This window comes from Lepisosteus oculatus, chromosome 14, assembly GCF_040954835.1.
Source record: "Lepisosteus oculatus isolate fLepOcu1 chromosome 14, fLepOcu1.hap2, whole genome shotgun sequence".
NCBI classification, from domain to species: Eukaryota; Metazoa; Chordata; class Actinopteri; order Semionotiformes; family Lepisosteidae; genus Lepisosteus; species Lepisosteus oculatus.
The window spans coordinates 51,323,838-51,351,585 of NC_090709.1; the positions used below are offsets into that span (position 1 = coordinate 51,323,838).

Here is a 27,748-nt window from a genome sequence, read left to right on the forward strand (position 1 = left end):
CTACACAGGCTGACACTGTACAAACACAGGGGAAATACAAGAGAAGAAACTGAAATAATTGTGCTCACTGCAAAGTTGGAAGGATAGAGATGGCCGGACACTTAAAACAGCTTGGAGGATAATTTGTAACGACATTATTCCGTGTCAATCAGCAGACGGATTTCTCTTCAGGTTCCGCTGTGCAGTTTGAATGTTTGTTCTCTGAGATCTGGTTCATTATATGAAATCATCTGATGTTAAATAGGACTTATCAGAATCAATACAATTGATGTCTGGGGAAGGCAAATAACCCTTTTTCACAATTTGGAATGTGACTGGTTACATTTCAACAGTTATAACCCCATTTAGAAAGGGTGTGCACACTTATACAACCAAGGCATTGAAAGCTTTTATTATTGTTCCAAAAAATGTTCCATTTGTTTTCTTTCTTAAATGTTGTTGATTAAAAGATCTTATTAAATGTGAAAAAATCTGATTGTGAAAAGGTCAAAATGTTAGTGAAAAAATCAGTAATGTGAGGAAAGATGGATTGTGGGAGACCCTTGACTCTCCATGTCATTCTGTATTTCTCTCTCATTCTACTGGGAGTGGTGCCGTCGCTTCTGGATAAAGTCTGTCTGTGGTCATTCCAGACGGGTCAGGTATGACTACTCTTCGGCACAAGAGACACGTGACTTGTGAGGATCCTGAGAGTGTCTACTGTTTTCAGACCCCAGACAGCTCAGTCGGTAGCGCATCAGACTTTTAATCTGAGGGCCCAGGGTTCAAGTCCCTGTTTGGGTGGGTGTGCTTTTCTTAAATCTATTGTGAATGTCATTAGAAATCGTCTTTTATCTTTCACTCCTCTAGCTGTACTGTGGTTATTTTAAATGTCCATCACTTGTATTTTCTTTAGTGTTTCCTTTCACAAACCAAAAATGTTCAAGTAGATCTTGTCACTCTACTCCACGTAGATAGTCTAAATGAAATCACAGTAGAGTACAGGACACACGGTGAGGAGCTCCCGCAGTGAGTTCTCTTGAATACAACAAGAGGAAAGGCACACTGCACATCTGCGGAACATCATGGCCGAGTTTACAGTGACTTTGGAGATTGGAAACGATGTAGTTTTTCTATTAAAGGTTCAAGGAAACCTGAATATGTTTGCTAAAGTATTTCGTAATCTCAGTCAAATCGAGTACGATTGCTGCACAGATCTGCAGTCTGCAATTAGAATACTGTTTGTGTGTTGTATACATCCGCCGTTCAAAGCTTTTCTAAAACTACAGAGATACGTTTCGGAATGCGTCTTCCTGTAAAAAAGAATCACGGTTTTGTTGTTGTTGCTTCCATGTGATTTAATCAGTTTCAATAGAATTAACTTGAACAATTATATCATTATCATATTTGTTTTATTCCTCCTACCATTACAATTTGTGCACAAAGATTTTTTTTTTTTTAATTTTAAAAACGTGTTAGCCTTGATGGGAAAGTAGATAGAACAGGAGGCGCGGTGGCCAAGTTGAAAAGCGTTGGTCTTGTAAACTGAAGATCACAGGTTTGAACCCTGTCTGTGCCTGTTTCGTTTACCAAGACTTTATCTATATCGTCAATTGTCTTGCAATGTAGAAATCTCTGTAATAAGAAGAAAAGAACTATCAGTAGTAGTTAATAATCCTTCGACAAAGAAACGGGCGCATTCAAAACACCAACCTCCACTGCTTGTCAGGATGGCTGAGTGGTCTTAGGTGCCAGAGTCAAGGACTCAGTCATTTGTAGTGACAGCTTTATGTTATTCACAACACAGATTTTTCTTCATGTTCATTAAGATGTGTAATTTGTATTTTGGTTGTATGAGAACAGTTTCTTCAAAAATCCCGTCAATTAACAGTGGAGAGCTAGCAGACGTATGTCTTCATGAAAACTCTCTTTAAGGCGATTACAAGTTTCTTGAACCAATCTGTCATATTTTTAAAATAGTTTAGTTCAAGATGCAACGGGAGTATAAATGAATTCTCCCACCCTCCATTCCAAGATAAAGCTCCATGTGTGAATCTTATTTTCCTTGAAATTGCTTTTGGTCATTATTGGAAATGCCCCATGCTATCGACTCAGGTATTCAGTTGTTACGTGCTGTAATTCGAGAAATGCAAAGCATTTGTATTCTCTGTAATTATCAATAGGTTAATAATGTATTAAGCATTATATGCCCTTTTTTCTCTAGATGATATTCATGTTGGATCAGTGAGAAAGGCATGCCTGGTTGTGTTTCAACCAGCACCTTACTATCATTTCAGTTTCGATCTGACCACACTAAGCAATTGTGCCACAGATACTCGAACGGGTTAGTTTTCTCCATTTACAGTTTTTGGGAAATAGATAATCTGCATTTTTAAGCAAGATTGTATTTCAAATTTCACAAATTGTAAGTATTTCTTGAAAAACACTGTTTCAGAAAGAAACTGAGTAGATGGGAACAGCCCAGTCAGGAAATATCGGACTTTTCATCTCAGGGTCCCTATTCAGGTGGCTGATTTTCTTGCAACTACTTATTCCATGCTGAAATGAGAAGGAAACACAGCATTTCAGCAGTGTAGCTTTCTTTGGGTGTGACACAGAATAAACCTTTACTTGTTTCTTTCAAATTAATTTAAACCTCATTTCTAGCACCTTAACTCGTCAGTTGCTTTCAGTAGCTGAAAACACAGGCCACACTGCAGCAGGTGAGGACCAAACTCACAAACTCAGCATAACTCCACTGTGCACTGCTGTAGAAGTACCGCGCGCTGACCGATTGCACCACTGGAGTTGTACAACTCCAACTCCTCATACAGACTTGAGCTGCAGAAACACAGGGTGAAAACAGGGTTTCAGTTGTGGATCCATCTCCACATGGGGGAAAGGGACAGTAAAATAGCAAGGAAAATACAAGAGAAGAAACTGAAAGAATTGTGCTCACTGCAAAGTAAGAAGGAAAGAGGTGGCCGGATACATAAAACAGCTCAGCAGATAATTTGATAGACATTCTTTGCTATAAGTAGTATTCATAATCCTTCGACAAAGCAACGGGCACATTCAACACAACAGCCTCCACTGCTTGTCAGGATGGCTGAGTGGTCTTAGGTGCCAGACTCAAGGAATCATGTGTAGTGACAGTTTTATGTTATTCACAACACGGATTTCCGTTCATGTTTATTAAGATGTGTAATTTGTATGTTGGTTGTATGAGAACAGTTTCTTCAAAAGCCCGTCAATTAACAGTGGAGAGCTAGCCGACGTCTTCATGAAAACTCTCTTTAAGGCGATTAAAGTGTCTTGAACAAATCTGCGTCATATTTTTAAAATAGTTTCGCTCAAGATGCAATGGGATTATAAATTAATTCTCCCACCCTCCATTCCAAGATAAAACTACATGTGTGAATCTTATTTTCCTTGAAGTTGATGATGTTGGTCATTATTTGAAATTGCCGAGTGATGTCGACTCAGATTCTCTCAGTTGTTAGGTGCTTTAATTCGATACATGCAAAGCATTTGTATTCTCTCCAAGTATCAATAAGGTCAATCCCAGTGGGCAAAAGATGTAGAATATATGTCTCTTAAACACATACCTTAGACGTATAAATGTGGTCCATAATTAGTCTAGAATGAAATTCTAATATACTTATATTTTTATATGTCGATTATACATCTAAGATTATATGTCCATTTTTCATAAATGTTGGAGTTCTATTATACAGATATATTTAGAGGACTATTATACATATATGGTTGGAGTTCTATTATACGGATTACTTTAGAGGACTATAATACATATATGGTTAAAGGTCTATTATACATCAAAGCTATGTTTTATAGGCATAGAAACTAGTAAATCAAGCCAATGATTTGGTTTAGAAATTTATTCTGAAAATCATTCACTCCTGAAAAATATCGAGTTCAAATTATACATTATATATAATATTGTAATCAACATGTGGCTAATCATCAAAAATCATAAAAAAACAACTAGTAAACTTCAGCTACAAATTCTAGTAACATGGCAGTATATTTACAAACACAAACTAATTACACGAACATGCTAATATTTAACTCAAAACCACATTTCAATTCAAATATAAGTTTTAAAATTTACAACTTCTATATTTCCAAGAAAATATTATTACAATCTGAAGTTAAGTCGATTTTTGCTGTCCAGCATTTGCAACACCGTCTAATTGTCCTAACAGTTAGAACCAGACTTCCTGTTGGGTGGGATTTCAGCACCACAGCTAGGAGAAAATTCTATAATATTAGTACTCAAATAACGGATGATTAATCTCTTCTTGAATATAATCTCAAAAAAGAGCCATTAAGGTTTACTAAGCTTATTTAATGTAAATTTAGCATGCATCATAGTAATTCAGCAATAAAGTCTGTCCTAATTAAACAGTTTCCAAAGTTTGAAAGTACAACATAGAATAAGAGTACCTTTAATTGCTCTATAAAGATTTGTGTCTCCCAGGCCGCTCTTTTGTTTTTGATCTTTAGGGTTTGTGCCAGCGAAGTTGTATTCCATCGTCAGTTTATTTGTCATAAGTCTGAAAGCCAAATTTTAGACATTTTTTAAGCGAGTTTCCACTCAACGTTTATTTAAATATTTAGGATCAAATGTAATAAATTCAGTGGTTAACAAGGTATCTTTAAGCTAAATTTAGTGGATATTTTAACTTGATCAAAATAAAAATGTAATGTAAAAACATTTAAAAAATCTATAAGCAATACCTTAACAACACTGTGAACACACATTCTTTGAAATCACTGTTGCCTACTCTCCAAAGTTGGTTTATCTGGAAATAATATTATATTAGAAATAATATTAGAAGCTATTTTTACTACTGGATCTTCACTAATCAACTAATCAGACATACCCATTACACATTTTCACATTTTAACTCCATGTATCTAGAATACATGAAGTCCTAGAATACAAAGTGGCCATATTTCAAAGTTCAAAAGTTGTAGTAATTTCTTAGAACATGAAGCTTTTTATAAAACACTTTATTTTGGCATTAAAAAATTAGCAAGATTATACATTATAAACTAAAAATAAGAATGTATGCCAGAGATGGATCCTATTAATCAGATGTAAGCTGTCATATAATGACCTATCTGTAACTTATAATACTAGTAGTGAATATTTTCTACACCACAGAGAGAATATAATATCAAACCAGTAGGTTTTGATTGTCCATGTTGTCAAGGACTCACTTGTGTGTACAGGACTCTTCCATTGTGCTCAGCCTCTTGAAGTAGAATTGTGAGTTCACCAGTTCTGTACACTTTCCCACATGCCTCAGTTCATCTCTGATCTCTATCAGGAGACCCAATACCCAAAACTCTGAAATCATTCACATTTTGTATCAGCATTTGTAAGGAATTAGGTCAGGAGTTTTTAAGACTATTGTTATATTAGCATTACTGTAGTGTTGCTAATGTGCTACATGCAATTTTTAATCCTAAAAAATTAAAATTCCCACATTTGTAGTTGATTTTGTGTGATCTTCACCTTCACACTATTTTATATGCCATTTATTGCTTATTAACGTACTATTTTTAATCAAAATAATATTAAGACCTGTATGTATTCAAATAGTATTATCATTATTTATACTTACGCATCAAAAGACGATTGCTGAGAAAAACATGACAGTATTTAACCTAAATGGCAAACAACAAATATCAGCAATGCATTGTGGTATATAACCAGAAAAGATGCTGTGTTAGATATGTTTTCAATTTCAATTATATATGCATTTATTAATGTTGTCAATATTATTACGGTTGCAATTTAACCATGGTGAGAATCCCTGCCTGTCATACAGGAGAGTGGGGTTTGATTCCTGACAGGGAGCTAAGGAGCTTTTTCTATGACCTGTTTACAATTTAAACTGTAGTGTGAGACACCTTTCTTCTACATAAATCTATTTTTTAAAAAGGAGATGAATTAGTTATAACAACACAAAACATCAAAGTGAAGTTGCTTTTCAGCAACTCCTCGGCTACATGGGAATTTAGTTTTTTTGACAGCAGGGTCATTTGCAAAATTAAAAAAAGGAATTGATTCACTCCTGTGGAATACTTTATAAAATGGAAGACAGGTTTGATATGGAAACAACTACACACATTTTAGTTTTTTTTTCCAAGTGTACTCCCATCAAAGTGACATAAGAAAAGTCATTGTCAGAAGTGGGATATGAAAACAAGCCACCAGGGGAGACCGATGTAATAACGTCACCAGAAATATATTGAAAACAAATGGGCTGTCACTAAGGAAATTCATAGAGAAATACAGGTCCCACCATAAAACACCATAAGGAGTGCAAAACATGTTAAGTTATTTCTGTACTTCATCAGTGTCGGTAAAAGAGGGACTCAAGGACACAAAGACTCTAGTTTGGGATTCAGGCTGAGAAAGGGAAGTGTGACTTTGGACACAGGGCATTGCAGAGAGGAACAAATGGCGCAACGAAACAAAATGCCAAAACCCCAGATTGAACCAGGGACCTTTAGAGCATCAGTCTAAGGCTTTCTCAGCTGAGCTATTTCAACCTCTGTGTACGATCCAACCTCTGCTGTCTGCAGTAGCCTCCCAAAGTTCCAGCATGAGTGCACGAAGAGGAGTGGTAGAGTGTTACTGCAACGTCATTCAGAAGGGGAGTGATCCAGCTCAGCTCTCTGAGGTTTGGTAGATACATCTTCTTCATGAGTAATGTAGGATCAACTTCTTCAGGCTGGAGGAAGGGCTTGCATTTCGGCAGTAGCAACTGACTGAGTAGTGACTTCTAGGACCTGGTCTTATCAGGTTGCTTTGCCACGTTTGTCAGTTCTGCTGAAAAGACCTGTCTCTAGGAAATTTAGGAAGCAGAAGAATGACTATCTGAAAGGTGACATGATCTGCTGGCTGTTTGATGTGATGTGATGTGATGAATGACACAGGAAATTTGAATTCTTGCAATAAGACAAAACAAGATCCATAAAACACTGCACAGATAAAAAGACACCTGTTTCTGCCCAATTTCAAACAGGGGATCTTGCGCATGTGTGATGAACGTGATAATCACAATATTACAGAAATGACAGCAGCATTGAGACGTAAAAGATTGTTAATTCCCTTCAAATACTCACAGTGTGTTTATTCTGCTGTATTAATTTACTGTGCTCATCTGGCAGTAACAAACCTGTTATCTACACACTGCTCCCAGAGCTGGATAGGTGACTCCACATTCTACAGCTCTCTAGCAAAAGAGGAAGTCAGACTACAGTAATGGAGAAAATCTCCTCTTAAGAATGTGGAAATATATACACCACCTCCAGGTAAACCAAAGCCGGCAGGATGTCTGCTTTCAACACCATCACTTTCCCTGTGTAGGACAGCGACCGCGTTTTCCACAGACCCAGCTTCGCGTTCACCTTGGCGATCCTCTTGGTCCAGTTGTTGGTCTCGTTGTCCTGGCTCTGGAAGGAAACCCCCAGTATTTTGAGGGGCTCCGTGCAGAGCTCGAGACCCTCCGGCGCCGCCGTCCTGTGCTTCCAGGGCCCGAAGAACTTCAGTTTGCTCTTTCGGCGGTTGAGTTTCGACCCCGAGGCTCTGGAGTATTGCTCCATGACCTGCAGGGCCCTCCTCAACCCCCTGTCCGACCTCAGGAACAGCGTTGTGTCGTCTGCATACTGGGAGATCTTCAGGGTTTCCCCCGCGCCTCCCGGTATCTAAAGGCCGTCAATGACAGGGTCCCGTCTCACCGTCTCTGCTAAGGGCTCTTGAAGAGCAGGGAGATGATGCCCTCCCTCATGGTGTCTCCGAGTTTCCCCCGGCGGAAGATCTCCTGCGCCACTTCCACCAGATCTGCAGCCAGGGTGTCCCAGAAGCAGGTGTAGAATTCCTTGGGGAGTCCGTCTGGCCCTGGCACCTTGCCATTCTCCATGGACAAGAGCTTCAGCTCCTCGGCCGCGATCGGACCCTCCAAGTCCTCCCTCACCTCCTCCGGTACTCGTGCCTTCAGCTCCTCCAGAAAAGCATCGCCTGCCTCCACCTCCGTCTGCTTTTCTGAAAAGAGCTCCGTGTAGAAAGCGGTGGCCGCTTCTACCTTGTCGCTCTCGTCCAGCACTTCCTCTCCATCTCCTCGTCTCAGGCCGTGGATCACCCTCTTTTTCTGGGCTCCTTGGACCTGATTGAGTTTGCGGAGCCTCTCCTTCAGGTCCCGTGCCCGGGCTGAATTGAAGGCTCCTCCCCCGTTAGCCGAGCTGTACTCCTCCTCTAGTTGTCTCTGGAGTCATGCAGCTTCCTTCCTCTCCCTGGCCGCCTTCCGTCTGCAGTACGTCTGCGCCAGGGTTCGGGTCCTGTCTTTCACCGACTCCCACCATTCCACCATGGAGCTGTAGCCGTCTCTCAGATCGACCCAGCTCGCGTAGTCTTTACGGAACAGTGCCTTGAAGTCGTCTTCCTCCAGTATCTCCCGGTTCAGCTTCCAGTACCCACGACCGAATGCCGGCAGGTTGGTGTTAGCCACCACCGTCACGCACTCGTGGTCGGAATACCACTCCGGGGACACCGTCGCCGACTCCAGGGAGCAGGTCGTGTGCAGAAAGATGTAGTCCAGGCGGCTGCACACTCCCCGGGAGTGTTTCCATGTCGTTACGGCGTCGTTAGGGCGGCACCGTCTGAAACCGTCTACCAGGGAGAACTGCTTGAGTAGCGACTCCAGCTCTGCCGAGCTAGCATCGCTCCCCTTCTCCCGGTCGACGTTGAAGTCCCCGCCAAGCACCACCTGTCTGTTGGTGGTGCAGCAGCTGGCCAGGTCAGCAAACACTTCCTTCAGGATAGAGGGTTCTGTTGGAGCATAGACGTTAATTGCTCTCAACTTCTGCCCCCTCCAGTCGATGTCTACGACCAGGATCCGGCCCTGCACCACCGAGAAGGAGGAAACCAGCGTCATCTCTGGGTTTCCGAGGGGGATTCCCACTCCGGAAGAGTGGACCCCTCCTACGCTCCAGCATGATTCTCCCTTCGTCCATTCCCTGCTGAATGTCAGCTTGTCGCTTTCATCCTTCAGGTGGACCTCCTGTTAGAAACAAACTGAGAAAGACTTTGAGGCCAGATCATGAAAGACTCCCCGTCTTTTCACCGGGTCTCTTAGCCCTCTCACGTTAGTTGTTAGAAAGGTAAGTTTCACAGTCATGATTAAACAAGTGAAAGTTGAACCTCCTCTCTTTGTGCTTACAGTGGAAAACTTGGGAGTCTACATCTGGGCACTGTTTAGCCTAGATGTAACTCCTCTCCTTGGGTCCTGGGGGGAATATGCTGGGCTCCCTCCAGGTCTCGCTGGGGACTGAAAGGTAAACATGCTGGACAGGTCCAGCCCTACCATCAGTCCCGGCTCCACGGCGGCTTCAAAGTAATCCTCGTCTTCCTCGAGGATACTCTCCGCCACTGCTTCGGGAAGGCTTTTTTCTTCCCTTTCTCCAGGAGTTTTGGGGACCTCCAGTTGCTCCTGGGCCTTGGGGGAGGGGGGCTCCACTTCCTGGGCTGCCTCTTCCTGTTGTTCCTGGGCCTCGGGGGAGGGGGTTCCGACTTCCTGGGCTGCCTCTACCTGTTGTCCCTGGGCCTCGGGGGAGGGGGTTACCTCTTCCTGGGCTGCCTCCTCCGGTTGTTCCTGGACCTCGGGGGAAGAAAGTTCCGCTTCCTCTAGGACGAGGAAACGGTTCTCCCTTACCACTCTTTTCTTTTGTCCTTCCGAAGGCGGATCCGCCCTGCATCTCTTCTTCCGCTTTCTCTTTCCCTTCTTGCTGGGAGTTATTAAGGCCCTTCCTCCGGTCAGCCATTTTGTCCGTCGTCCTGGCGGCCATCTTGTGGCACTGGTGCAGCTGGGGGTGTGGCCTCGGCAGTTTCGGTTCTCTGCGGGGGAGGTGCGGGTTCTTTGTTCTCACCTCTCTCCCTTTGTCTTGAGACCGGTTTCTGCCGGCCGGCTTCCACCACCTGCGCAAACAAAGGTTTGCTTACCTTGCATTGGTGAAGGAGGTGTCCCTCGGCGCCGCATCCGTCGCACTTTTTGGTTTTTGCCAGGTGCCCCTCTTTGTTACAGTTGTGACATCTGACGATGTCACACGTGTTCTCCATGTGGCCGGACTGTCTGCACTTCTTGCAGAAATCCGGCATCCTGGGGTAGTAAAGGTACCCCCTGTCGTCTCCGATGTTTAAGCAGGCCGGGGGTGCTGGAAACCATTGACGCCCTCTAGGTCCTCTTTCAGGAGGACTCGGTACTGGCGTTTGCCATACCAGACGCCGCAACTGTCCCTGATCTCCGTCGGTTTGCCCACCACAGTTACATACCTCTCTAGGTAAGCTGTTACCAGTTCCATTGGTACGTAGGGGTTGTATGTGAGGACTGTGATGGTCCTCTGGTTTGTCTTCCTCATAGGCTCCGGCCTGAAATCAGAGAAACGGGGGTGCTTACCTTTTTCTCTGATCATTTTCGTTGCCTTTTCATATGAGGCGACCGTGGCCATGTAGGCCTCCATGTATCTCTCTGCCTTGTTGTCTTGCAGGCAGTAGAGATCTCCGGCCACCAACTGCAGGATCCTTCTCAGAAAGGTAATGAAAAAGGATTTCGCAGTTGGCATCGTCTCTGTTTTCTTAGTCCAGTGGAACCGGATCAGTGTCTTCTTGTCTGCCATCTGGAAAGGAGAAAAAAGAAAAAAGGAGAGAAAGAGAGAGAGCAAGGTCCTGTGGAGAGGAGGGTTTAGCTGCTAAAGGAGCAGCGAGTGAGCCCTGGACTTTGTCCTTGTGTGCAAAGCCCAGCTAGGTGCAGGCGCAGGAGGAGAGAGAGAGGGAGCGGATAGTGCTTCCGAGTCTCGAGGAAGAAAGTAAGCACCACGGGCAGGCCACGAGTATCTATTCCCAGCCAAGAGGCCAAGGAGGCAGAGAGAGAGAGAGGGAGAGGGAGCGGATAGCGCTTCCGAGTCTCGAGGAAGAAAGCAAGCACCGCGGGCAGGCCACGAGTACCTACTCCCAGCCAAGAGGCCAAGGAGGCGGAGCAAGAGAAAGGGGGAGGGGAGAGGAGAGAGCAGAGAGAGAGAATGTTGCTGCCGGATCCCACCCAGCTCAGCTGCTGCTTGGCCTTAACCCCCTAGTCTCAACCTAGGGCGATACCAGCTCAAGCACTCTTCAGGATCTTCGATCACCTTCTAGAACTTTGGAAAGACAGGAACTACGGGCATGCCACTTGAACTTGATCTTAGCCAAAAGCCCGATAAAATTGGATTCCAGCTCACTGGCCCTGCAAAACTTAGTTCAAGACTTTAAACTCTCAGACACATATAGATGTATATATCCCACAACAGCAGGATATACATGGTCAGAGGGGAATAGCAGCTCCAGAATTGACTATTGCTTTGTCTCAGAGAGAGTGAAAGTTGTTGGGGTCACTCTTCAGCCTGTCTTCTTCTCAGATCAAAAGGCTTTAGGGTGTAGAGTGGAACTCAAGGGTGGGACTGTCTTTGGCCCAGGCCTCTGGAAACTCAACACAAAGCTGCTAGAGAACGAGGGGGTAGTATCCCGCTACAAGGAGAAACTATCACAGTGGGTGTCCTTGCAGTGTCTGTATGGGTCAGTAGGAGAGTGGTGGGAGGAGGTGAAGGTGAGGACAAGGGCCTTTTTCATGGCTGAGGGAAGGAAGGCTGCTGCCAGACGGAGAGGAGTGCTAGCCAGGAAACAGAGGCAGCTGCAGCGTCCCTACACGATGCTGCACAGTGGCTTCAATGTGCTTGAGGATATCGCCCTTTTAAAAAAGGACATCCGGAGCATAGCGGAAGAAAGTAGTCGAGGAGTGCTGTTAAGAAGCTGAGTGCAGTTCTTGGAAGAAAATGAGAAGTGTACTCGCTTCTTTTTCAGGAAAGTGGTAGGCTCCAAGTCTGTCATGGAAAGTGTAGTTGATGAGGAGGGAAGAGAGAGTACAGAGCTGAGTGCTATCCTCTCCTGCATCGAGGCCTTCTTGTCACGGACGTCCAAAGGGACTAACCGTGGGGAGCAGGAGAGCGGAAAAAGACCCATATGCATAGCGGCGAGACGGGAAAAAGGCCCGGGCTCATTAGTGCAAAGAGTTCAGGAATGCCGTATAGAAACCTGTGCCCTCAGGGAGCGGACGTGGGGCGCCCTGGTGCTAGGCGGGTCTCAGGACATCCGAACGTCAGTGCTGAGCAAGGACAGAGTGCAAGACCCGGAAATATATAGCCCAAGGGAAAGAGAGGGACAGGAAGGACAGCAGACCAGAAACTAGGGAGAGGACAGAGAAGCTCTACAGAGGTAAAGGATGAAGAAATTCATTTTTTTACCTCAAAGCTAGAAAACGTTTTGAGTGAAGAAGATAGGGAAATACTTGAGGGGGATTTGACAGTAGAAGAGCTGAGAGGCTATGGAGAGCTTACAGAAGGGGAAAACTCCGGGTGCTGACAGGCTACCTAAAGGGGCGTCTGCTTTTACTACTTGCACGAATGAAGGCAAAAAGCCAATCGATGTGAACGAACGGCGCTTTACAGAGGAGTACTGCCTGACTGGATCGTTGATGAACGACAGAGGCCACTCCGACCTCATCTCGGTTTTCTTCAATTACTTACTAAGGATCTTCTTCACATTCGCCCATGCAGGGAAGCCAGTTACACCAAAGCAAACGCAGGAAAGTGCATTTCAAGCAGAGACCAGGAGGGACTTGTTTACACCGAGAGTGGGCGGAGAATGGAAAAATGCGCCCAGCCCTGTTGCTGGAGCCGATTCTTGATGAGCTCTTGGGCTCACTAAGAAGCCCCCGCTGGATGCTAATCTTTCTGTTGTTCTTGCAGGTCCTGCGCTGCTTTTGAGCCGACAGAGCTCGTCCTGGTCTGTCGGCACAGCCCAATTGCAAATGATCGGCTCCGCGTACAGAAGGAACGTGCGTTTGGTACAAGAGTGCACGAAGGCACCGGAAATACATTGGGAACAAATGACCGGTCGCTCAAGACCTCTGTGAAGTACAGGAGCGTGCAAAACGAGGCTGTTTCCGCCCGGACTCGAACCGGGGACCTTTCGCGTGTTAGGTGAACGTGATAGCCACAACACTACGGAAACCTGCGGGGACCGTTGCTGGTGTCTCGCTTGCGTTTCGGGCTGAGAAAGGGACGCGTCACTTTAGGAAGGGGGCGCTGGAGAGAGGAACAAAGGGCGCGATGAAACAAAATGCCAAAACCCGGGATCGAACCAGGGACCTTTAGATCTTCAGTCTAACGCTCTCCCAGCTGAGCTATTTCGGCGGTGCAAAGAGCACAAAGCCACCTGCTCCAGCCTTCCTGTGTTGTGGCATGAGCGCACTAAGACTAGTGGGAGAGTGTTGCAGGAACGTCACACAGAAGGAAAGCCACCCAGCTGCGCCCTCTGAGCTCTGTCCAGCGCATCTTCCTCGCATGGACTCCTGCCTGCGACGGGCAGGAAACAATTAGCAAGAACAGAACGACACCCCATGGGTGTCTCATGACCGCACCTTAGGTTGTGACACGTGCAGGTGTGAGGGGTTGCCGGGCTACTTTGGAGCAGAGCTTGGGCGGAGGGGGGGCGGGAAAGCAGACAAAGAGGTGACACCTCAAGGTCTGCACGATCACAGCTCTCCGCCGCCCCAGGCTTCCGCTCGATAAGCTACTGGACACACCCGCCCCTCCTCACACAGACCGTGGAAAAGCCCCCGAGTGGGAGGGCTCTCTCTTCCTCCCAGGAGCTCTTGGACACGACGCCCAGACAGGGCGCGGGGAGCCGCCGCCTGCAAACACGGCTCCAGGCAGGACTCCACTCCGCAGGAGCCGCAGAGCAGAGGAGATGAGGGCAGCTTAGCTCCTGTGCAGAGACCTGAGCTGTTGTTGCTGTGGATGCTGTCTTTTCTGCACTCGGGGTAGGAGTGAATGTTGAGTTGCCCTTAGAAATGAAGCAGAGCACTTCAACGGCACGGGTGTGTGTGTGTGTGCACCCTGGTGATTCTGGGAGACAGATCGAACCTGGGCTAAAAGAGAGGGGGCTTAGCCCTCTTCCATTTGCTTGTTCAAAGTTGTACAACCCCTTTGTATCTGCTAGGCGGCGCAGTCGTCGTGCACAAAGAACGCTTTGAAAAGCGTCAAAGGCAAGTCATTCCGAGTTGGTTGTTTGTGTTTTCCGTTCAGACGCGAAATGCTGAAATGATCTCTCGGCTCCTCGGTTGTCATTTCTGCTCCGTAAAGGGATCACAGCACGCGTCGGCTTCCAGCATGCTGGGTCGGGACACGATGCCGGGGGTTGGAGAGAGCGATGTCTTCCTCGTTAGTATAGTGGCAAGTATCCCCGCCTGTCACGCGGGAGACCGGGGTTCGATTCCCCGACGGGGAGTAGCTTTTCTTTCACCTCCTTAGAGAAATGACTGCCTTTCACTTCTCTGTTTTCTTTCACAGCGTCATGCACCTTTTCATTGCTCTCGCTTTCAGAGCCTCCGCACGGCAGTCGACTCGACATCAGGAAGCACATTGAAGTGAAAGCAGGAAGCGCTGCGACATGCGCTGTGCAGATCCCGCCACACTAAGAGGTGAGTGGGTCTGTTCGATGCACATAGAACGCTTTGAGAAGCGTCAAAGGCAAGTCATTCCGAGTTGGTCGTTTGTGTTTTCCGTTCAGACGCGAAATGCTGAAATAATCTCTCGGCTCCTCGGTTGTCATTTCTGCTCCGTAAAGGAATCACAGCACGCGTCGGCTTCCAGCACGGTGGGTCGGGACACGATGCCGGGGGTCGGAGAGAGCGATGTCTTCCTCGTTAGTATAGGACCTGTCACCTGTCCCCACCTGTCACGCGGGAGACTGGGGTGCATCAGGACGCGCCTTGAAGTGAAAGCAGGATGCGCTGTGACATGCACTGTGCAGATCCCGCCACACTAAGAGGTGGGTCCAGTGGGTCTGTTCGATCACAGCGCTAGGCGAATCCCCAATCTCCTTTTGTGCCTGGCGACAAAAGATGCCTGTTTCCACCCGGTTTCGAACCGGGGACCTTTCGCGTGTGAGGCGAACGTGATAACCACTACACTACGGAAACGGTGGTAAGACGTGCCCAGCGGCCCAGTGCTGAGCTTCGCCAATGCGATTTAGCTGCTTCCAGTGCCTTTATTGGAGTGCGCTGATGGACCGTGCTCTCTCTCCAGAAACCAGCACGCCTGTCATGGACGGAGCAGGAAAGGCGGCGCCACATTCTACAGCCCTCTCCACGCAATCGACGAAATCGGGCTACTGAAGTGGAGAAAATCGCCTCTCCAGAAAGTGCAAATATCATCTTGGAGACTATAAATCCTATTGCCGAAGGTCAGCCCTTTCTACCAGAGTAACCCTCCCACAGCGATGATCAGCTCGTCTCACACGCGAGAAGTTTCGGTTGGAAACAAGCGCCCCCTCTTCTCGCACGTTTTGCACGTTCGAGTAGTTTTAATGCGGCTCTTTCGTACACGGTGCTGATCTTTTGGAAAGCAGGAGGCAAAACCGAGTCGAACCGCCTGGGTGAAAACCAGGAACCCTAACCGCTAGACTATATGGCAGCGAACAACCATGCTGTTCCCGGCATCATGCAAGCAAACTACATAAATATGAGAAAACACGCAAGAGAGTTGTCACTCAGAGTGTCGAAGGGTCGATGTATACTGGGGCTCAGTTGAAATGCAACGTCAGGACTTTTCCGAATTATGTCACACGAAGAGAGCACAGCCCTTTCCGCCCTGCCGCGTGTGTCTCGGTAACTCGCTGTGATCGTATAGTGGTCAGTACTTTGCGTTGTGGCTGCAACAACCCCGGTTCGAATCCGGTTCACGGCAGAATAGGGGCGTCTGCTTTTACTACTCGCACGAATGAAGGCAAAAAAAAGCCAATCGACGTGAACGAACGGCGCTTTACAGAGGAGTACTGCCTGACTGGATCGTTGATGAACAACAGAGGCCACTCCGACCTCTTCTCGGTTTTCTTCAATGACTTACTAAGGATCTTCTTCACATTCGCCCATGCAGGGGAAGCCAGTTACACCAAAGCAAACGCAGGAAAGTGCATTTCAAGCAGAGACCAGGAGGGACTTGTTTACACCGAGAGTGGGCGGAGAATGGAACAATGCGCCCAGCCCTGTTGCTGGAGCCGATTCTTGATGAGCTCTTGGGCTCACTAAGAGGCCCCCGCTGGATGCTAATCTTTCTGTTGTTCTTGCAGGTCCTGCGCTGCTTTTGAGCCGACAGAGCTCGTCCTGGTCTGTCGGCACAGCCCAATTGCAAAAGATCGGCTCCGCGTACAGAAGGAACGTGCGTTTGGTACAAGAGTGCACGAAGGCACCGGAAATACATTGGGAACAAATGACCGGTCGCTCAAGACCTCTGTGAAGTACAGGAGCGTGCAAAACAAGGCTGTTTCCGCCCGGTCTCGAACCGGGGACCTTTCGCGTGTTAGGCGAACGTGATAGCCGCTACACTACAGAAACCTGCAGGGATGGCTGCTGGTGTCTCGCTTGCGTTTCGGGCTGAGAAAGGGACGCGTCACTTTAGGCAGGGGGCGCTGGAGAGAGGAACAAAGGGCGCGATGAAACAAAATGCCGAAACCCGGGATCTTTAGATCTTCAGTCTAACGCTCTCCCAACTGAGCTATTTCGGCGGTGTGCAAAGCCCACAGCCACCTGCTCCAGCCTTCCTGTGTTGTGGCATGAGCGCACCAAGAGTAGCGGGAGAATGTTGCAGGAACGTCACTCAGAAGGAAAGCCACCCAGGTGCGCCCTCTGAGCTCTGTCCAGCACATCTTCCTCGCATGGACTCCTGCCTGCGAGGGGCAGGAAACAATTAGCAAGAACAGAACGACACCCCATGGGTGTCTCATGACCGCACCTTAGGTTGTGACACGTGCAGGTGTGAGGGGTTGCCGGGCTACTTTTGAGCAGAGCTTGGGCGGAGGGGGGGCGGGAAAGCAGACAAAGAGGTGACACCTCAAGGTCTGCACGATCACAGCTCTCCGCCGCCCCAGGCTTCCGCTCGATAAGCTACTGGACACACCCGCCCCTCCTCACACAGACCGTGGAAAAGCCCCCGAGTGGGAGGGCTCTCTCTTCCTCCCAGGAGCTCTTGGACACGACGCACAGACAGGTGTGGGGAGCCGCCGCCTGCAAACACGGCTCCAGGCAGGACTCCGCTCCGCAGGAGCCGCAGAACAGAGGAGATGGGGGCAGCTTAGCTCCCATGTAGAGACCTGAGCTGTTGTTGCTGTGGATGCTGTCTTTTCTGTTCTCAGGGTAGGACATCAGGAAGCACATTGAAGCGTTGCGACATGCACTGTACAGATCCCACCACTACTGGGCCCGATTTCCCCGGATCGAAACCGGGCGGACACAGGCCCGTTTCGTTTGCTGCCACGCACACTGTTTGGGGATTCGCCTAGCGCTGTGATCGAACAGACCCACTCACCTCTTAGTGTGGCGGGATCTGCACAGTGGATGTCGCAGCGCATCCTGCTTTCACTTCAATGCATGTCCTGATGTACCCTGGTCTCCCGCGTGACAGGTGGGGATACTTGCCACTATACTAACGAGGAAGACATCGCTCTCTTCTTAGTGTGCAAAACACTTACTTGCAGCATTGTGGGTGCTGTGGTTTAAATGCTATTGGTTTGTGAACAGAATACCCCTATTCCAGTGCATTGTGCCACATTAAATAAACACACGAGAAAAAGAGATTCAGAACGCAAAGCTGTGTCAGTGTTCTGTGTAAAAAATCGGTTTGAACATCATGGGAGCTGTTTTTAATAAGCTGCTGAGTAAAGAATATTTTAATCTTCCTGCTGTCAGTAGTATTGTGCATATAGTTGACTCTTACCTGAATGAAAACAGGACGTAAAGGAAGGGTTTCAGAATTCAGACAAAGCTTTATTCCCGTGCTTACAGTCCGAGTAATTGGAGACTGCGCTATTCTGTTGCCTATGGTCATATACGGGTTTTTCGCATGAAGCCGTATTGAACAGCATTTCTCGCGTTGTGAACTTGTGTATACAGCGGTCCCCCGGGTTCCACTTAGTGCGTAATTACGCATCGATGAAAAACCGGAGGTTTAAAAAAAGATAATTAGCTCACTGATACTTTGATGTAGAGGCTGTGGAAATATCCACGTCGTGGTCTTTAAAATGCATTTGGTTTGAAGGCGTTCTGTGCTTCCGTTGCGAAGATATGGACAAAAGAATATTCGTGCTTGGTCCAAAAACTGTAATATAAACGAAAAAGTAAAGGCTGAGAAAGCATTCACAATGTATTTTATGCACAAAGCAAGTATTCTCGCGAATCTAAGAGGTTTCGTGTAAACGCTACAGGCGTGGCAAAATCGTTTTCGAACTTCAAGCTAACTTTACCCCGGTGTTTTACGCTGCTCCTTTCTACACTGAACTGGTCATTTGGACACCGTAAGACAAGAGAGACACATTTCTATGTAATCAGGAAACCAGGAATCCTAACCGTTAGCCCGTTAGTGCCACAGAAAAAAAAAACGTTTCAGCAAGATAAAATTGCAGGATAAACACCTTTTTTTTTTCGTAGCGCTTGTGTTTTGTTTGATTTAGCGAATTTTATACACTTTATTTCTGACACATGACTTAAAAGGCTGGTAGAGTATATTTAATACAAGAGCGCTGAACAACAATTTTCATCTACCGTATTGTCATGTTTTTTTAAAAAAGCAAGTTAAATGCATATATAGTAAATGTTTTTTTTTCATATAATAGTGTTATGGTCTGATAAACGTAATTCATTATTTAACGGACATTTGGTATAATTAAAAAAAATACTCATTCACGAATGTAAACATTTTTTACAATAACGTGTTCTATTGTGATCTTGCGCCCCATGCAGCAATATCACCAGACAGTTTAATGGTCTGTCGTCCTTTTACAGTTCTGGGTTTTATTCTGTCTTCAGATGCACCAGATGTATTTTTAAAATACGTAAATAACAATTCTGGTGCAGCAAAGCATTCTGATTAATTCAGATTCACTCTTCACGTGTGTTATAGATATCATATAATGTTTTTGTATCCACGCAAAATCTCGCATGAAGTTGATAAACTTTGCTTGTAACATATTTAACAAGGCACAGTGCCAAACTATTAAAATACATCAGAAAATAACCCAAACTCATCTAATTGATGTATTTGAAACGAACGGGTGGGAGACTTTAATATGGCGTTCTGGAAATTCACTTTTAGGAGTTTTCGGAAGTCTGGACCCAGATATACAGTGAGGGAGGAGTGCTTGACTTCCTGCTTTCAGCTCGTGCATTGTTTCTACGTGTGAAAACCAACAGAGAGAGCTTTATCGGTTCACAGAAACGTCCCAGCAGTTTTCTAGGTTAAGAGGGAAGAATAAATGTAATAAATGGAGATGTTATTGCTGCTGGGGAGTATGAAGGCGGTTTAGCGAGGCGGTGGCGTGTGGAGGGAGGAGACGCGCATTCCGCACGGGCAGCGCAGAGCAACGAGTCACACCTGCTGCGCGCTGAGTCCTGTCCTATATAACCGCTGAGCCCGGACACAGCCTCTCCAGCCAGTGCTGGAGTTTTTTTTTTTAAATAATACTTCAGAAAGTGCAGGAACTGACTCTTTTGCTCAGTTGAGGCTATAGGAATCTGTGTTTCTTTTCAGGCTGTCAGGAATAGCGCTTATTATATTTATTTCTCAGGCTAATCAGTATAATTGGGCTGAATTACAGTTAAACACCTAGTTTAGGAAGATCAAGAATGAGTTAGGGAAGACAGAGGTGGAGACTAATGGAAGTTATGAAAGCCATTAATGGGTTGTCTCTGCTTGAGCTTGATTTAGACCTTAGTAGTGCAAAGTCTAGGGGTTAATTGCAACAAACTGAAAGTGAAGTACTAACAGGCGTTCAACCCGTGTTTAGTACGCAGCTGTGGTCTGAAGTTGTGCTCCACCTTAAGTCCCATTGCAACGAACGTTGCTGCTGTGCTTAGTCCAGCACCGTACTAAACCTGTTCTCAATTGCAACGAACACAGAGTAATAGTTGTTGCCCTCTAGAAGTGACTAAACTAGTGAATTATTTTAAACCACCTCTTAATATGGCTTGAGCAACTTAGTACCATACTTGGTGTAACGATGAATTGCATTAGAAGGCTCCAGAATATAGTGGAAATAATAGTTACCACGTACTGAATTTATGCATCTGCTTGACAACATTGTAATACTTAATTAAAATTGCTTAACACTCATACCACATTTATTCATAATGAAGTTGATTAATATGTGTATTTACAAAAGTGACATTTACTAATTATTGTAGCGGCGAGGCTTAATAATAAGGCAGAATTAAGTGTTTCTGAGCTTCCCAAATGAGGCCCCATTTCTCTGTTCATCTCTGTGGTGCAGCCACAGAGAAACTATTCATGCAAGATGTTTTCTTTTGATAAGGACAGCTCCCACAGGGGGATGCACTTAGCTAAGCCTGGCTATCATGATCAATGGTCATCCATTGGCGCCTATCTGTCTAGGGAGTGCGAGTTGGACATCTGGACTGCATTACTAAGTGTCAGGACTAAGTGACTCATATCTCACCTTGATCAACCAATCAGGGACTGGTAGGGCCGAGTAACCCACGTGGGACTCTGATGCCCATGGAACTTTCAGCCAATCAATGAGCTGAAGTTCCTCCAGGTAAAAACAGGCAACACAGAGAGCCTGTAAGATTCAGATTAAGATTCAGAAGGGATTCTGGAGAGGATTCTGTGGACTGTTCTAAAGGGAATTCAAAGGAGAATTCCAGGGCAGGACGGCCCAAGAGCAGAAGGCTCCCAAGGGCAGGACATCCTCGCAGCGCGCCTCCTGACCATCCTGAGACTCAGCCCAGACAACCACGGAATGGCCAGTGTGTCCGAGTGCCAGAACCTTCCTTTGTTATAAGAGTCTAGAGTGGAGGTTGCCAGAGAGTAACCAGCAGCAGGCCTCGTGAACAGGTCGGAACTGTGGAAAGCTGAATCACTATTCAGAACTAGCTCTTCATCAGGAATGAACCGGTCCTCTTCCTGACTTGCTGGGACCCACAGTCATCTTTTCTCCTGTGCACAAACTTTGCTAGTTAAAGCCAACAATGAGCATCTGCAGCACACCGTCGCAAGCCGCACAGCACAGCCTGGCACCGAGCCAGAGAGCGCGGATTGGACAGCAACAGCCTGCAACTGTTTCTTTGTGCCCGAGGGAGATCTGAATCCCCAGAGATTGGATGAGTATTCAACTTCAATGCATTACAGCTCGAGAATTCAATTGTTATCCCAACCAGTTGATATCAATTTAATTCCTAAGAGTTATGTACTTGTTTGAGTATCTAATGTAGAAGTTGTAACCAAGTTCACTTTACGAAACGATCTTAATGAATGATATACTGAACGTATGTCCTCTTGATATGTGTAACTCTTTGTAACTGATTGAATATATATCTTTTGTATTCTGATAACCCTCTCGATAAGATCTGTTAGTTTAAGGCATATTCTATGTATTAATAAATGTATCCTCGTGTATTAGTACCTGTGTGTGTGCGTTGTTTGAGTTATGTCGCATGGTTGGATTCTAAAGCCATCAAAAGAATCAACTTTGTGATTTACTGCTACAATTAATAATTGTCTCAGTAAATGCCCAAACCCTACAGAACTGGTGCCTTCAGAGAGCCACTACATTACATTTTGGCTATGGCAACGTTACATATTTGGCGTCCCTGAATGGCTAGGGAGTGAAGAGAACAGAACTTAAACTATTATTTATATAAATGTAGCGTGAGGCTTTAATGTGTTCTATAAAATCGAGGAGTCAACTGGATAGATTTGTTAAATATTTTAGTGATGGGTCTCCGTATTTGTGGTTATCGGAGGAAAGCAGGGATGAGGAGGAAATAGGTGGCACCCAAGCATGTTAAAGGAAAAAACTCGGCATCTTAAGTGATTTATGATGGTTTACAGTCCCTTTTCTGTCCTGTGGCTGTGATCCAATGACTGTGTTGAAACAGCCAGGGTTGTGCTAGCTCTTGATGGACTGGTATGCAAACCAAATGACAGACAAGCAAAGCAATGTTTTACAATTCTGAAAGCTCGTTCAATGTGGCTTCTTGTGTTCTTATGACTCCTGTTATAGTGCTGGTCTTGTAATGTTGTTGGATTGTGCGCAGGTGTCAGAAGATACCGTCATAAAGGATAGGCACGACTTGGCAAAACAACACGCCAGCAAGCACTTCCCCACTTTGAAGGAAGATGTTGGAACTGATTTAAAGAGCTTAATCTGAACTGACACAGGAGAGAGAGAGAAAATCAAAGTTCTGAAAAGTAAGCACAAGGCACACCCTGCTAAAGAAATGTATTGCCTTAAAAAAAATGCTTAGAAGGTCAGAGGAACAATTGTTGTGTTGTTTTTTTTTTTGCTCAAGTATTTTTATAAGTTTAATTTCCAGTTCTGTTAAAAATAAAACTTAACTTTACTGATTATTAGTCGGTGTCTTTTGTAACGATTTAGCTGTAATGATGTCTGCTTATTCATCTGGAGTGTTAAACAAAATTAATTCTGCAATAATACAGTAGTGTTTAATTTCAAATGCACAGCTGCTGTTCTCATTTGTTTCATGACTAATTACAATTGGGTATCTCATTTAATAATGACGTAGCCTCATCAGGTGAATTGTAGCCTAAATGCAATTCTTAAATTAAAAACTAACTGATTTGTCAGGAAATTTAGTTTGAATATAAATGAGAAACAGAAAAGTAATTGTATATTAATGTGGCCTACATATTATTCTACTAATCTGAAGTGTTCTGATGTACAGTCCTCTCCAGTTCGGGCTAATTAGTACAACAATGCCGAGCCCTTGGAACCGGATTAAGCACAAGTTGAGCTGAGCTCCAACTTTGTTCCACATGTTTTTTGCTGCAATTGAACTTGGAGCGGGAGATGATCTTCAGAATGTACCATACTAACTTAGTACGCGGCTGTGTTTTAACTCGGGAAGTCCATTGCATTTGACCCTATGGGTTTATATACATGTGTTTCTCTGCATACACTACCATGAGGGAGGAATGGTGAGTTAGAGGGAGGGCACCAGTTTGGTTTATCAAGAATTCACCAAACTGAGTAGAACTACAGATCCAACCATTCAACATGTGCAAGGTATGCTGCAGTAAATCGCAGTGCTCGTTCCGCAAAGAACTGCAGGATACCGCATGATGTATCGAAGTAGGGTGGAATATCTTGTAAAACCACCAGGTGGAGCTATGAAAGCTCTCATGTGAAGCATTTGGGCTGTTGCCAGAAAACACTTGGTTTTGAATCCCTGTCAATGCTGAGGGACAATCTTTTGTCTATTACAGAATTTAACAGTCTAAATGGCATATACAATTTAATAAGTTTAAGCTTTGTATTACATTGTTAAACATTAAACTGATTAAACAGTACACTGAAGTGTTATAGAGGACACAAATTGTGTATTTCCTCTTACATTAAAAAAACATTAATTTTAATGTGATATGAAAGATTAATAATGAATAACATTGGATAGGCTGTAAGCTCAAAATATTACTGTAGTCCACTTTCTTTCTAAACATCTGCATCAATTTGTCTCATTCACCCATGATTACTTAAACATTCTGCCTGCCCTTTTCAGCTATAGCTTTGTTTGAACCCAGCTCCTGGCATGAGTTTTCCTTTAACAAAACATTTCTTTGAAAAACTAAAATACTAAATTATATTGATTTGTTGCTATTTCTAAATATCACAACATGTTCAAAGTTAAGTGATTTATTAATAACAACTAATAATTTCAAACTGCTTGTATTCTAAAATTGTATTTTGTTTGGGGTGATTTGTCACTGTTTTCACAATCTTGAATTTATTAAACATCTGAGATATGGTGTTCTATACCTCTGTTTACTTTCTGAAACTCCATCGATATTTCCTGTTTTCACACAGATAAGAATAAACTGCACGTGCAAATCTTTTCACAAGTGTAAAGATGTTCTGTGCTCAATAGCTCTTTAACACAGTGCACATTATGTCATATCTTTAAACATCAGTTGAAGCATTCTGAAGTCTGACAGTCGTAAAAAGTTACCAAATAGTATTGGTGAAACTGTTACCTGTCCTGGATAAAGCGATTAGAAAATAGTTGGATTTACACTTGTAAGAAACTTTCTGATTTTAATGGGATATGGAAGATATTAATAATAAATGATTGGATGGTCTAAATGGAAGATGTATAGAGGAGACATGTTGAGTCTTTTCTTTTCAGCTTGAAATTAACTTTTGCCTACTATGTATATTCCATTGCAGCCATTTTAATGCAACGCAGCTCCATACTTCTCACAAAGTCTAGGCTAGGTGTTACACCCCACTGTGTTTATGTAGATTAGACAGTTCTACTTGGGGAGGGGAAGGAACTTTCAGTTTTCTGGTGTCATTGTTGGCCTTTAACATAAGGCAACCAACAATCAAATGTCCTGTTTTTTCTTAAGTTGAACAAAGATGTGCCACATGCATACAGTGTCATGTTGCATATTTTTAATGCTACTACAGTACAGCTTGTGGGAAATACATTTGTCCTGTATCAAAGTTTAACTTACCCTACATTACAAACTGAGTGAATTCAACAGAATCGACGGCTAAAAGCAACATGTCAAAATGTTCCCAAAATAACAAAAAGTGAACGAGTTGAGGATTCGATAATAGAGTAATCATAACAATAACTCCTTTTGCCTCTGGACCAGTCAAAATTTATGGATGTGGTTCACCCCCAGTCCCAAAATTGCTAAACAGAAGAGTGGCGTAGCGGTCGGCTCTGGCTGTCCCCTCTGTGCCGACACACTGCACGTTCAATCCCTCCTTCTCTTGACTGATGGGCAAAAGGTGGACATCTGGGAGAACTGTACGTGGCATCTGTGAGTTCTGCTGTGTAGATGGTGCTTCCTGAGGGGAGAGAGACAGTGGGGACGGCACCAGCCAATTCATTAGTGGTGGTGAGCAGAGAGGACAGGATGGAGTGTCCTGAAGGGGTGTGCTCTGCTGGGGGTGGAGGGTTGTATGGAGATACGCATTGCACCAGGTACATCAACCTGTGTGGCAGGGAGGGGCACTTTTCAGGAGATGAAGGTCTGTTTGGAGACGGCTGACACCCTAGTGTTTGACTGCTGGAACATACAGATGCAGCCATTCAAAATGCGTGGGTGATACCGCATTATTTTCCGGTACGCTGTACGCAGTCTACCGCAAGTTACCGTAAATTCTCCTATAATACGGCAAGCAAAATTATAGTATCCGGAATTTCCGCAAGGTGGAGCTAATAAAGCTCAACCTCTCATGTTTGAGCTGTCGCCATCAAAGTCTTTAACGAAGATATTACTAATAGTAGTAATAATGAATGACCTTGGACAAGCTGTAAGTGTAAACTCAAAGTATTGCCCTGGTCAACATTCTTTTTTTCATTGACCGTCTTTGTAAAATTAACACCACAGCATTTCGCAATCATGCATTTGTTTCCAATCATGCAAAGTACAGTAGTTTTTGAGAATCAATTCACCATGCCTTTCACATGCTCATAAAAGAGATTGATTTAGGAACCTAAACATATTACCGTATGCAAACTGTACTGTATACAGTATGTATATGTATATTTAATGTCTTAACTGTGCCCTTTAAGTATTGAATATTTATATGGAATTTTACCACTAAAGGGAAATCTTGGTGCCTGAGCATAAAAAGAATAGGTGCATACTGCAACGCGTGTGAAGGCCATAAACGATATTAATTTTTGAACTTAAACATACAGTATATGGCTGGTCTCGGTACTTTAAAGAAAACATACACACCAGTATTCCATTTCTCACTAAACATTTTAAGCATCGAAGTCTTTAACTAACGTGATACCGGAGTCAACAAGCATACTTTTAGAATTCGATTAAAAGGGAATATAATATGGAATCGCGTATCTCAAGAAATTAATAACGATATGATTATAGTCGTGTACTGCGACAGGGCTGTGTAGGGCTGTTTCGCCTCTCTCTTCATGCGACTTCCCTTGTAGCCCACTGGTCTATGTGCCTGATGACCAACTCACGGATTGTGTGTTCAAATCCAGGTGGTGCTGGACTTTTCTTTTAACAAACATTTCTTTGAAAAAATAGAATAGCAATATTATGGACAATCAATTGACTTTTATATTTCAAAATATCACAACATGATCGATTCTAAGTCATTTTTGATAACAATGAATAGTCACCTTCTTCCCTTCTGACAACGGTCCCTGCTTCTGCTTCCTGCTTCTATTGTGTGTGTGTGTAATAGAGTAAATTTTTATAGAGAAATGGAGGCTGGACAGTATGCGTTACAATATAAACATTTATATTGATTTAAATCGTGTTTTGATTTAAATCGCAAACGCATGTTTAATTATATGTGTTTTTTTAATCATAATCAGACTAATGCAACATAAATTGATACAGTATCTTTGTCTTCTAAGTATCTTAATAAACTTTCAGCATAGCTTTCTACCCGTTTAGATTTATTTTTCTTGGGATTTTGGGATCAAACGTGGAAGGATTAGATTGTAATCGTTTTTATTTTTCAAATACGTTTTAGAGAAGTGTAATCTATACCTGCCCAGACTGTACGCCTTCCTAAACCCCGCCCTGACCACTTTCACTCCTGTCCTGCTCTTCCCCGCGCACCCCAGCCGGGCACTCTTCGGCCTCTGCCCGGGACGAATGTATATTTTGATCTTTACACCCGGCGTGGCACCGAGGGAGCGTCTGCATTTATAACTTCGTTTTTAAAATTAGTCAAGCAATATGAAGCATCTCCTTTTACTTTTAAGTCCCTTAAATACATTGAGCACAGCTTTCTCACCACTTTGCTTTTCGATACCATCCTTACACAAAGCAGAAACTTTCCGATGACTCACAGTACAAGTGGAAAGATTACAGATTTTAATAGTATTTTATAGTACTAAACTAGCGCTTCGTAGAAGGAGGCGCTCTTTTCCTCTAGTCTAACAGTCTGTCCACAAACAAAACATTCCTGTTAGACAAGAGGAATTGAAAAAAAAAAAACAATTTTGTCAATGAAAACCAGTGTGTGTGTCTCTCTCTGCTGGATGTCCCTGTCACTCTCTGCTGAATGAATAAAATAATTTTATTGAAAACGCGTTTGCGATTGTCTGGTATTTACCTTGTTCCCTTTTAACTGTTTTTACAGTCTACAGTATTGCTTTGAGACGCCACTTTTAAAGGTGATATGTAAAATAAAATTTTTTATTATTGTTATGGAGAAACATGATCAGATTTTCCCTGGTTCAGAAAAAAAGATCTAAAGTGCTACATCTAACTTTCTTAATTCGATGTATTTAAAACAGTGAACTACTGCAGGTGTAACATAACATTCAGAAATACAATCGAGAATAGTTTTGTGGTGTTTGTTTAGATGAAACGTTCCTAAAACGTATAACGTAACAAAATTAAAGACTATTAAAATCTGTAATCTTTCCACTTGTACTGTGAGTCATCGGAAAGTTTCTGCTTTTTGTAAGGATGGTATCAAAAAGCAATCTTAAGTGGTGAGAAAGCTGTGCTCAATGTATTTAAGGGACTTAAAAGTAAAAGGAGATGCTTCATATTGCTTGACTAATTTTAAAAACTAAGTTATAAATGCAGATGCTCCCTCGGTGCCGCG

The 27,748-nt window shown here is 44.2% G+C and overlaps 6 non-coding genes across 6 annotated transcripts; 2 read left to right on the top strand and 4 right to left on the bottom strand.

Moving 5' to 3' along the window:
* Nucleotides 1-709: 709 nt before the first annotated feature.
* Nucleotides 710-783, top strand: trnak-uuu (transfer RNA lysine (anticodon UUU)). The gene has a single exon. It is a non-coding gene; the product is annotated as a tRNA-Lys (tRNA).
* A 12,258-nt stretch (nucleotides 784-13,041) lies between these two features.
* trnav-aac (transfer RNA valine (anticodon AAC)) lies at nucleotides 13,042-13,114 on the bottom strand. Its single transcript has one exon. It is a non-coding gene; the product is annotated as a tRNA-Val (tRNA).
* Nucleotides 13,115-13,223: 109 nt separating this feature from the next.
* trnaf-gaa (transfer RNA phenylalanine (anticodon GAA)) lies at nucleotides 13,224-13,296 on the bottom strand. The gene has a single exon. It is a non-coding gene; the product is annotated as a tRNA-Phe (tRNA).
* Nucleotides 13,297-14,320: 1,024 nt separating this feature from the next.
* Nucleotides 14,321-14,392, top strand: trnad-guc (transfer RNA aspartic acid (anticodon GUC)). The gene has a single exon. It is a non-coding gene; the product is annotated as a tRNA-Asp (tRNA).
* Nucleotides 14,393-15,013: 621 nt separating this feature from the next.
* On the bottom strand, nucleotides 15,014-15,086 carry trnav-cac (transfer RNA valine (anticodon CAC)). Its single transcript has one exon. It is a non-coding gene; the product is annotated as a tRNA-Val (tRNA).
* Nucleotides 15,087-16,426: 1,340 nt separating this feature from the next.
* On the bottom strand, nucleotides 16,427-16,499 carry trnav-aac (transfer RNA valine (anticodon AAC)). The gene has a single exon. It is a non-coding gene; the product is annotated as a tRNA-Val (tRNA).
* Between the last annotated feature and the right edge of the window lie 11,249 nt (nucleotides 16,500-27,748).